The sequence below is a fragment of the Heteronotia binoei genome, chromosome 17 (assembly GCF_032191835.1).
Source record: "Heteronotia binoei isolate CCM8104 ecotype False Entrance Well chromosome 17, APGP_CSIRO_Hbin_v1, whole genome shotgun sequence".
Taxonomy (NCBI): Eukaryota; Metazoa; Chordata; class Lepidosauria; order Squamata; family Gekkonidae; genus Heteronotia; species Heteronotia binoei.
Genome location: NC_083239.1, coordinates 31,462,906 through 31,475,263, shown reverse-complemented (window position 1 = coordinate 31,475,263; position 12,358 = coordinate 31,462,906). Strand labels below are relative to the sequence as shown.

Sequence of the window (12,358 nt, the reverse complement as noted above, 5' to 3'; positions counted from 1 at the left end):
CACGCTCTGCCCATATGCATGGACTGCTAACTTACATTTCAATGTATCTGAAGAAGTGTGCGTGCACACAAAAGCCTATACCTTGAGTAAAACTGTTGGTGTTAAAGGTGCTACTGGACTTGAACTTTGTTCAATTGATCTCCAGACAGAGATCAGTGCCTCTGGGAGAAAACGGCTGCTTTGAAGGGTGGGTTCTCTGGTACCCTGCTGGATAGCCCAGCCTAGCCCAATCTTGCCAGATCTCAGAAAGTAAGCAGTGTCAGCTCTGATGAGTATTTCGATGGAAGACCTCCAAGGACGCGGAGGCAGGCATTGGCAAACCATCTCCGAACGTCTCTTTGCGCTGAGAACCCTATGGGGTCACCATAAGTCAGTTGTGACAACGGCAAAAAGAAAAACCTGCTGAGGCCCCTCCCCTGCCCCAAACCCCACCCTCTCCAGACTCCAGCTCCCCAAATCTCCAGGTATTTCTCTACCCAGACGTAGCAATCCTGGTTCACTGTAGATCTGCCAAGTACTTAAAACACTTTACCAATTACCGCAAGTTGTGTGATGGCACAGAGCTTACTTCCTTAGCAGAGAGCATTAGCTTCAGGTCTTTTCCTAGATGCCTCCCCCACAAATACACACATCCTGCACTTTGATGATAAACCAGGAGCCCACTGACCACATAACGCGGAGGGGAGGAGGCTATTGATTACTCTTGTCAATGGCTGAACCGTACAAGAAACACATCAGAGGATTCCAGCCTCAGAGCTGGTCATGTGCCACCAAAGGGTTAAGGTTGCCCTGATGGTCCTCTGCTTGGTTTTGAAGTGGCGCCTTCTAGGTTGGCAGGTCTGAAGAATGCGACTGTGGCTCACTGCAGAAAGGCAGCCTGGCTTTGCATTTTAATACAGTGCCACAAAGACGAGAAAAATCTCCAAGCCTGATGGGGTGAAATAAATGGCTTGTGGTTTTACTTTACGGCACCTGCTCAGGGTTGGATTACCCTGCTCTGAATGTCGAGGTTCTTGTCCATTTTCTGGCTTGGCCTGCTTTTTGGCATCGTGCAACCCAGTCGTCAACATTTATAGAGGGGTGGATGGGTGGGAACATCTCAGCGTTTGCAGGATTTTTGTACGCTCTTTCCAGGTTGAAACATGTACCAGACGTTTTCTTCAAAAACAGCACGTTTTGTATTTAGAGGTTTTGTTTTGTGGAAAGCCTTCTGCATTATTTATTTCTCTGCTCCCTTTGTGCAATTCCAAGGAAAAGTCTTAGATGCTGGGAAAGGTTTTCTGCTAATCAGAAATCTGCATTTCTTTACGACGACAGACTCACATTTGTCAAATTTTAAAATGCCGACTTCTACACCAGCTGTGGCAAAACTAAGTTTTAATTTTACTAATTTAACAGCTGTATGTTGTTTGGATGGCCACTTACAGATTTAGGCCAAAGAAGCAAGATACAATTCATTTCTGAAGTTGCATTGTGTGTATTTCAGTTCTAGGACTTTTGTTGTTCTTGGTTTTTTTTTTTTTTTGTTCTTGTTTGGGTTTTTTTTTGTGGGGGGGGAGGCTTTTTTGTAAAATTGATTGTTATGTCTTTGTGGTAGAACTCTATTGTCTACAGTTCTTCGTTTGCGTGCGACACAATAACAGGTTTCAACATAATCAGATACTTCTTTGGCAAGAAAAAAAAAGACAAATGAATCAGAAGATTGCAGATTTATACCCCGCCCTTCTCTCTGAATCAGAGACTCAGAGCGGTTTACAATCTCCTATATCTTCTCCCCCCACAACAGACATCCTGTGAGGTGGCTGGGGCTGAGAGGGCTCTCACAGCAGCTGCCCTTTCAAGGACAACTCCTGCTCCTTCCAATTACAGACCCTTCCAAAATTTCTAAAAATCAACAGATCATGAAATGCTGCTTTCATGGAGATAAGCACAAAATGGTCTTGTGTCGTGCGGAATGACAATACGCAGCCAACTGAACTTTTTCCTAGGGCCAGTAATGTCTTCTGCCAAACCCTGCAAGGGAAAGACTCTCAGTAGGTTAAAGCACCTCTGCAAAGCACCTTTTCCCAGCTCCCTGCTTTCAGGGTGGCTCTCCAGAGTTCCCAGAGCAATGATTCATCTGCCTGGTCCTCCACTATGAGCACACACGTGCAACTGTCTCATGATGAACCAGACCATTGGTTCACGAAGGTCAGTACTGCCTACTCTGACTGACAGCAGTTCTTCAGGGTCTCAGGCAGAAGTTTTTCACATCACCTACCACCTGGTCCTTTTAAACTGGAGATGCCAGGAACTGAAACTGTGACCTCCTGCATGCAAAGCAGAGGCTCTTCCACTGTGCCGCAGCACCTGGATCTGCTGGGAATTCACTTCATGTACCTGATGCCACTCCCACAAAAGCTTAAGCAGTGTTATATCTGTCTGCCTCTAACCCATGCCACAAGGCCCTTGATTGCTCTGCTCCCCAGCAAAATATCCAAATGGCCTTCCTGCCTCAGGAAAGGCTGCAATTCAAGCTCTCAACAACAGGGCCCACCCTAGCCTTCTCTATGGGAAAAGGCAGAACCACTCCCCATTCTCTCTCTCGCTTAGCTCCCAGGACACGCCCTGCTTCTGCAGGTGTAGCTGCAGCTGCCTCCCTTCCCTTACAGTAGAGCTGGCACCAATTCCAGCACCTGCCACTTGCCAAGACACTTTAAAATGCCAAGCGGGGATTATAATTTTTTTTAAGTAACCTGAGTGCGCTTTCATTCTGCTTCAAACAGGTCAGCCCGGAATTAGAACCTCAGATGCAGCAACAGAGGCGTATTTATTTATTAAAAAAATCATATCTTGCCTTTTGGACCAAGCAGGGCCGCCGAGGCAACTAACAATTAAAGGGAAGATACCATACGACGCACCGTAAAACCGGTTACGCCCAAAAGTTAACCGTGCGTTTTAAAAAAGGAATCGAAAATGCAGGGTAGGAAGAAGAGGTTGCTGAGGGAATGACAAGTAAAAAGAGTCTCCAGCTGCCAGAAGACAGTGATGGAAAGGGACAGATGAATACAAGGGAAGGAGTTTCCATAGTTTTGGTGCCAAGAAGGCGACAGTCTTTTCAGTTGTCACCCACTTAAAACCCAGGGTTTGGAAGATGAGCATAGTGGTTGGGAGCAATCAGTCCTTAAGGTATGCTGGTCCCAAATCTCTAGGACTTTAAAGGTTAGCACCAGCACCTTGAATTCGGCCTGGCAGAATATATATTATACAGTGTGCAGTGCTTGTTTGGTAGAAAAAGCCCAGTAGTGACTCATTTGTATATTAGGCCACACCCCCTGACATCATCATTGTTTCACACAGGGCTTTTTGTAAGAAAAAGACCAGCAGGAACTCATTTGCATATCAGGCCACACCTCCTGACACCAAACCAGCCAGAACTGCATTCCTGCCCCCTGAAAAAGCTCTGCTAGCGTGTATTTAACAATCCGAGAAACCATAGCAATAGTCATCCCTGTTATTTCCTTTATGTTGGAAGGCAATGAAGAAGTTAGCTACAAAAGTTCACTTGATTACATGCACCTGAGCTAAACACCAGTGGATCACTAAGAGTCTGACAAGAAACTGACAACTCCAGTTTACAAACACGCATGGAGGAAAGTCTTGCTTTCTGTCAAGAGGCTAGGCCAGGGGTGTTGAACATGCAGCCCAGGGGCTGAATCAGGCCCCCAGAGGGCTGTTATCAGGCTTCCGAGCAACTGGCTGTCATCTGCTTCCTTCTCCCTCTCTCTTGCTTCCTTTTGCGTAACAGCTTGCTTTGCAAGGCTTGCTCAATTGCATAGAAGCTACAGAACAAAATCTCTCTTTTCTCCACTGGTTGAGACTCCTCCCATAGGGAGTAAGGGGGGGAGGCAGAGCTTGCTTTGCCAGGCTCTCTTAATCACACAGCAGAGCTACTGAGCCAAGCCTCTCTTTCTTCTATTGGCTGATGCTCCTCCCCCTCCTGGTCCCCTGGGGAAAGAAGGAAAGAGCCGGAGCTTCCTTTGCCCAGTTCCCTGGATCCCATGGGAGAGATACAAAGAAAGCACCTCTATGATCAACGAGTGTTAATGTTTTAAGCATGTTTTATTTTAGGGGTTTTTTTAAAAAAAATATTTAATTGTGTTTGTCTGTGTCCTTTATGAAGTTTCTATCTCTGCTACCTAATCCTAAATAGGAACACCCACAACCTGACATGGCCCGGCCCTACAAGGTCTCGTTTATGTCAGATCCGGCCCTCCTAACAAATGAGTTTGACATCCCTGGGCTAGGCTATTTCCAAAACTGTCCCAGTCAGTTTTTTACATTCAGAAGGAGGGAAGTGTTTACCTGAAGTCTCCACTCCCACCTGTAGCCAGGATCACAAATGGCAAACATCCTGAAAGACTCAGCACTACTGCAGAATTTTCAAGTGGCAGCTAATTTGGCTTTAACACAGAACTCCAACCAGGGAAGCACGGTCCCAGAAGACAAGAATTCTAGGCCCACTTACCCAAGCATAAATCCCACTGAAACCAGTGACTTCTCAGGCTGTAACAGTCCCTGGGGAACCTTCAAGAACAGTTTCAACCAGTAAGGTATTGGGAAGGCCTCTTCAGTTCAATGATGTCTGCTCCCACACCATCCTAAGAACTTTAGCTTCTAGCCTTGCTAATTTCTCAAGTAGCCATTGCAGAAGCTCTGGAACTTAATGACATCATCTACCACACTTATACACTTCCTTGCTTTTACCTATACACACCGTATGCAAACTAGCAGCTCCCATCACAAACCTAAGATCCATTTTCAACACAGCACTTGACCATTAGCAAGAAGCTCAGCTCACTTTAAGGTGTGCAAGACACCAAGCAGAACAGCAAGACAGGGCAGGCAGCCAGGATATAAGAAGTGGCTGCATATGCACACCAGGGATCGACATAATGCCTTGGAAACATCTGCAGTCGCAAATTCACACTTCAGCAACTTTGAGACTTGGAAGTGTGCTCTCTTTATTTTTTAAAAGGAGAGATTCACAGAGTTTTAAGTAGGACTTACGATTTCCTCTACAGCCTGGGTGGCTTAATTGCATGCCTCTCAATTCAACAACCGATCAGGGGGGAAAACTACGCAGTACACAGAATGAGGCAACAGAATTGTAGACTTGCACCACTTAATGGGGCATTTGGGGAAGGTCATATTTACAAATTCTCTCCCAAGGGGAAAAAACCCTCTCTGTACATAGTAAGCTGCCAAAACATAGTAAGCATGGGCCTATACTTGATTATGCCAGCTTTCTACAAGCAGGGAGGTAGAAATTTTTACCACTGAAGGGAGAGAGCTTTCAAGAATATGCAGCATACCACCTGCAATATTGAAACTGCATAGATCACAACTGTACCCCTTTCTTCTGCCTATTGGTTTTATCAGCTCTTACCAGCAGGGCTTTGTTGTATCTAAACATCAGGTGTTGGGGTCAGGATCCATAAAGACTGCATCTGCAACAGAATTTAATACCATGGTGTCAAAACAAGATCGGTAAGGCTGTGTTGCCAGCAGTGTTCCCTTTAAGCTGAGTTAGCATGAGCTAGCTCACAGATTTTTAACCTCCAGCTCACACAGTTTTGTCCTAGCTCAGGAAGGATAAGCACAATAATTTATGCAGTAGCTCACAACTTTAATATTAGTAGCTCACAAAGCAGATTTTTTGCTTACAAGACTCTGCAGCTTAGAAGGAACATTGGTTGCCAGGTGTAAGCACACATACATACAGCATTCACTGGATGAAGCTGTAGCTTTAAAATCCCACACACACTTTCATCCCACCACCTAATTTCTTTTTCCAAGGCTTATGAATCTTCAGGCCCTGACCTGGAAAGCCCTGGCTGACCTGATTTTGTCAGATCTCAGAAGTTAGCAGGTAAACAGCACAAAGGCATCCGCGAAAAACCAGCCTCTATATATTGGAAAAATTTGTGGTAATTTTTGCTGGTGAATTTCAATGCTTCGTCTATGCAGGTTGTAGAAGCCTCGTGTGAAACAGGGCATCATGTACAACCCTGTTGCGGTCTTGTGCCTGGCTGCAACTTGTTTCCACACCGGCTCCATTTGAAAGGAGTATTTGGAGCGTTGGACTCTCTACAAAACGGCTTGTTGTATCACTTCCTGAACCCACTACTTTGGAGGAAGTGGCATCAATTTGCAATTTGAGAGACTTTGGGTACGGGTGTGGTAGCATTCTGATATTAGCATTTTACATTTATAAGCACTCTATGAATTTGTATTAAATTTATTATTACTGTTTTTCCAATTCATTCATTCATTCATATTACTGTTTTTCCAATTTTTCCAATTCATTCATTCATTCATATTACTGTTTTTCCAATATATAGAGGCTGGTTTTTCGTGGATGCCTTTGTGCTGTTTACCTGCTCCATTTTCCATGGTACTCTGTTTGGTTGCCTAGATCTCAGAAGCTAAGCAAGGTTAGCCCTGGTCAGTATTTGGATGGAAGACCACCAAGAAAACCCAGGCAATGACAAATCACCTGTAAGTCTCTTGCCTTGAAAACCCCACGGGGTCACCATTGGTCAGCTGTGACTTGAGGACAAAGAAAAAGACTCTTCAGAAGAGGAAGCAAGGGACAACATTGGTTTGGACTTTACACACAGGCGTCCCATGGAATTATCTGCAGAAAAAACTATTACCAGGAATTGCCAGTGCTACTGGCACTGCTGGGAATGATGGATTACGATCAATGAGATTCAGGATCAAACCCTGACTCTGCTATGGAAGCTCGCTGGGTGCCCTTGGGCCAATTGCTCTCTTTCTCTCACCCTACCCCAAAGGATTATTGTGAGGGTAAAATGGTGGAGGGAGAACCAAGTGTGCCGATTGTCAGAGGAACAGCAGGAATAAAAGTGCACAAGATGGATGAACAGAATAGGGCCATCAAATAATGCTGTCCACAGGAGGGAAACAGGCTGAAGAAGGATCTAGGGACAACGACGTTCAGGAAGTTCCAGTGGGCAGAAGTGTGTCAATCCCCAAACTGTTTACAGGTGAAATGCCCCAAAGGGAGCTTTGAAACATGGCCGATTCAGCATCAACAAAAGTCAGATAGAAACTAGGAGTGGCAGGTTTGGTGACAAAGTTTTCTCAACATAGCTGAAACCATATATTGGTGCTAAACAGAAGTGTTAAAGGCTGTTGCACATTGGAGAAGTAATAAAGTAGCTGTTGATGAACCCAGAATAGAGGAGGCTGCAAAAGAAAAAAAAAATTAACACATGCTAGAAACTTGTTAAAAAGAGATCACAACCTAGAAGGGGAGGAGGAGAAGGATTACCTAATGTTACAGAATTACCTTCACTGAACAATAAGCTCAAAGCATTTAATGATTACAGTAGTGAAAGAACACACTCAAGGCCCTTCACATACTTGTGAAGTCAATATCCTAAAAAAAACAGTGTGAACGCAAGAAACCTGCTTGTAGTCACGTGCAGCATGCAGATGTGCTTGCCAGAACACCAAAAGTGGCTTGGACACCATATCTCAAGTAGTCTCAGAGGCAACTCCAAGTATATAAAGTGGCCTACATGCTCTAAGATCTCAACATATTTTAAAAGGTAGAGGTAGTCCCCTGTGCAAGCACCAGCCGTTTTCGACTCTGGGGTGACGCTGCTTTTAAGAACCCTCAAATCTAGACACTAATAAAGCTCTGGCACAGCTTATTTGTATACACACCACAGCCCGTTTTGCTCTACGAGGCGGAGAGCAAGATAATCTTCAACCCTAGTGAGAATCAAAAACCAACAGAAATCCTACACCTGCACATCTGTAAACAAACACCCCTTACAAGTGGAACTTTGGGGCGATTGTAGCTGGAGAAAACAGAATGTAGCAGTTGATATTCAAATATGCAGCTATTATGTTATGTGAAGAGATTTAGGTTGCCAGCTTCTGTATGTGGTAGGGCTCCCATGCTCTTTAATATTTCATAAAAAATGCAAAAATCCAGCCAGTGAAGCCAGTATCACTGCTTGCTTCCCCCACCTCATCGCGCAAGCCAGGAATTTCTGCCTGTCATGCAGCAGTTATCGGAAGATGAGCGCTGCCAGGAAAGGAAACTGACAGCCCAAGATTTTTTTTTCAACATCTTTGGAACAAGCTTACTCAGTCTCTAGGCAGCCAGAACTCCCTTAAGAAATAAAGAACTCAAAATGAAATGAAAAGAAAGAAAAGTACACTCCACCACAAATAGAACTAAGCTGTGAGTCACTGGGGGAGGGGGGGAGATGGTGACATTTGTTTATCACTTTTTTATCCTTCCCCCCCCCCTCCCAAAAAAAAAGTTCAGCAAACACAGTTATCCTCTGCTGCTGCTTTAGCTTTGCAAGGTGAGTTAGGCTGAGAGAAAATGACAGGTCCAAGATCACCCCACAAGCTGCATAAATAGTAGGGATTTGACTCTGGGTTTCCCCTGTCCTTATCCAATATTCTAGGTGCTAAAATGATTTTAGCAACAATGTCTGCTAAAATGAGCCTCAGAGTGCTAGAAACTGATTTAAAAGTGTCAGCTTTAACAAGACACACATGTAAGTGTAGGAAGGAAACTGCTTAAAGGAAAATTCCCCCAGTTAATGTTTTAAGTTTTATCCTGAACCATCTCCAGAGATCAAAGCAGGGACAATATTATGATCATTTAATCCAAAGCATCCAGATCCCACACTTTAAAAAAATCTGCAGCCCATGAAAGCTGGACAAAATAAGGCAATAGATTTCCAAAAGTGCTTCAGCAAAGTCTCAAAGGTATGACTGCTAGATTCTAATCTGACATTGGGGGGGGGGGGGGGAGCACAGCCTGCTTCAGTGCAATTTAAAACACCTTGATATGCAGCAACTAACATGATTATATCCATACCCAGACTGTGAAAAGCTTCACCTACCATTTTCAAGCTGCTATTTAAAAAACATAAGAGCAAGTTTTAAAAAAAAAAGTGACAACCTGAAGTACCAGTTTACAGAGAGGGGTGGATGAGGGAATCATTGGAGGAGCAGACAGGAGTGATATGTGGTCTTTCTGTATCACACCTCAGAGTGAAGACAACCTGTTTCACCAAGATTGGGAGGGGGACACACAGTGGCTTTAAAAGCACTATTAAATAACCACAGACGCAGCAAGATTTATCACACTCAAAAGAGCCAATAATCAGCATTTCACAGCTTAACAAAGCAAGGTCTATGCCAGGCATCTCTGCTATGAAGTGGCAGGTACCCTTAAGTCAAGTGCTCATCTTTTAGCCCCCACCTCCAATAACTCCACAGCCTCTATTTTAGCAGGTCTGAAAAGTATAAGTACTACATTAAATTATGTATTTAGTTCACTTATATCCCACCTTTCTCCCTAATGGGAACTCAAAGCAGTTTATATTGTTCTCCTTTCCTCTATTCTCACAACAACCGTGTGAGATAGGTGAGGTTAAGAGGGTGCAACTGAACCAAGGGCACCCAGTAAGCTACTGTGGCAGAGTGGGGATTTGAACCTGGGTCTCCCAGATCCTAGTCCAACACTCTAACCACTACACCACACTGCTGAGATTATTAACATTGAAGGTCTGGTTTTCACGTTGGCAGAATGTGATGATAGTCTTTTTGGCTGGAACCTTTAAGAGAGGGAGCCCAAAGTACAAGACAAGGTTTTCAGAGCACCTTAGTGTTGTACTCTAGGAAAAGCTTTCTCTGCAAGTGGCTGCTTATAAAGACACAGGAGCCCAGCCAAGCCTACACTGACCCACTCAAGAGGGGTTGAAGTCTGAGAGCTTTCTCCTTCCAGTACAAGCTTGGAGAGATGGAGTAGGATTTGAAATTATGCTGGGAAACTGTATCCATTTAGGACAGGGAGATTACTCTGGATTATTACAGGAAAGAAAGGGGGGGGGCATGGGAATAGTGCTATTTTTCAGCCGGGAAGTCATAACTTTAAACAGCTACTCAGTTTACAAGTGACCATAAGCAAGTTATTTGCTTCCATAAGAACATCCCTGCTGGAACAGACCACAGGACCATCTCATTTCCTATCATGGCAGCCATGAAATCAACATTTTCTGCTGTCCAAGTATCATTCATTCCAAGATACACTGCCTCTAAACAAGGAGGCTCTAGTTGGCTATCATGCCTAAAAATGCACATACCATGCAAAAGATCCAGCATAATGCAGTGATTGGAGCATCAGCCTAGAAAGGCTCAGGTTCAAATCTTGTGCGCTATGAACCGCACTGGATAAACTTTCAGCCAGTCGTTTCCTCTCAGCCCATTTTACCTCAAAAGGTTGGTGTTAAGATAAAATGAGAAATCGAAAAACAAAAAACAAACATTCTTTCTAGCCTTCGCTTCCTACAGGGGATAGCTAGAAATGCCAAAGAGGAGTGGCAACGGATTCCAGAGCTCCTCAGAAGAGAGACAGGATTAAAAACATAACATGTTAATCTACTTGCTATGTTTCCTATCCTTTATTTTCTTTTTTATACATAATGCAGCTGTTATGTTCTTATCCAACACGGTTTACAGCTTGTTTACACATACTTCTTACTTTGCTATAGTCAATATTATTTACTGCACTGCAATGTTATTTACATCCTTGTTGCTTTGCATTCTTGTTTGTTTTTTGTATTGGAAAACTCCAATAAAATGCTAATTATCAAACAGGGCAGGGCAGGGAAGAGAAGAGAAGAGCCAGGTTCAAATCGCTGCTCTGAAGTTTACTAGGGGACTTTTTGGCAGGCCAACCTCTCTCTCTCAGCCTAGCCTACCTGAAAAGGTTGCTGTGAGGATGAAATTAGTGAAGATCTGTGAACGCCGCTCTGAGCTGGCGTCCCTCACAGGGTTGTTGTGCAGATTAAGGCGGCAGATCCACATCCACAGCTCACTAAGCAGCTTCTTGGAGAAAGACAAAAATGGTTGCAGATTCACTGCTAAAGTCCTCTTGGCATCCACATAAGCGTCATTATTCCTAATGCTCGTTCCAGATCCAGCTGAACCATAGCAGGGTTCTCTGACTCCAACGGCCCCTCTCTCGGTGGGCTCAACGGTGGTCGCGGCCTACCCGCCCCCTGAAGCCCTTGCCGACCTAAACTTACCGCCTTTATTGTCACCTAGCAACCAGAGAAGGAAGTCACTATGCGCAGAGGATGTCGGGAAACGGTAACATTTTCCTTCCCCTACTTCCTTGCACTGCAATTCCCATAAATGAGCGCGGCACGGGACGCCAGCCTCACGCACAAGGAAACGCCCCCTGAAACCGGTACGTGCCTGGGTGAGCGGTTGCAAACTACAAACACCGTCATGCCTTGCGCTCACCTTTAAAAATATCCTTTTAGTTAAAGAGCGACTCGCATTCCTGAAATAAACATCAGGAATGCAAGTTTTTTACAGCAAGCGTTTAGCAGTTCTGAGGAATAACCACACTGGAAGAGGCAGACATAGCTTTAAGCAACGACGCCTAATTCAGGTTTCAGAGACTTTAAGGAAGTGAGGCGACCATATCCTAATACTGTCAGTTCTTTAAGACAGCGCTACTTTGCTTGTAAAAATTGCAAAGTCATGTCCATCCCTTCAAAATCTTAGGTTTGCCAACAGGTCTGAATAAAAATGTCCTATCCCTGTAAAAGGATCACTGTGTGTGGAAATGGGCAGCCAAAGCTTTAAAAAAAAATACATCTGGCATCCCTGCAAGATTTGTGAAGCCTCTAATTAATGCTGGCTAGATAAGCAACTTTCCCCAGCAGGAGATGACAGCTCTAATGATGGGAAACTGTCTGGAACAGGGGATGTTGTTCCCAGCATGCTGCAGCTGGGGGCTAGGATGTGTCTTTACTAGGACGCATGACCAAGGGCAGGGTGTGGGAAGACACCACATAAGAACAGTATGTTACAACACGTTTAACAGCTCTGCTTCTTCATCCACCTGGCAGAGAATTCAAGAGCACACTGTATATTAATATTCTGCCAACTTATGCACATTTACCTGAGAGTAACTGCTGTTGAACTCAACAGTCTTACTTCGGTGGGACATAACAACTACACTGCTGCCTTATGTGCACAGATCTGGGACTAAGTCCCTTGGAACTCAGCATGACTTCCTTCTGAATTAATATAGAGAAAGCCAGTGTGGTGTAGTGGCTAGAGAGCCTCGAAATAAGATCTGGGAGATCCAGGTATGAACTTTGCCATGGAAGCTTGCTGGGTGACCTTAGGGCAGTCATACTTTAGCCTAACCTTCTTCAAGGGTTGTTGTAAGAATAAAATCGAAGACAGGAGAATGAGGTGAGGTGTTTTTTTAAGTCCCCACTAGGGAGAAAGGCAGAGT

The 12,358-nt window shown here is 44.4% G+C and overlaps 1 protein-coding gene across 2 annotated transcripts in view; it reads right to left on the bottom strand.

Annotated features, from left to right (window-relative positions):
* The window catches only part of PROSER3 (proline and serine rich 3), a 42,080-nt gene extending 30,868 nt beyond the window's left edge, over nucleotides 1–11,212 (bottom strand). Inside the window, exons 1-2 of one of the 2 annotated variants that reach the window (XM_060257587.1) lie at nucleotides 11,130–11,212; nucleotides 5,429–5,489 (exon numbers count right to left, since the gene is read on the bottom strand). The gene's annotated coding sequence lies outside the window, so the exon portion shown is untranslated. The other variant, XM_060257586.1, reaches the window with a different exon arrangement.
* Between the last annotated feature and the right edge of the window lie 1,146 nt (nucleotides 11,213–12,358).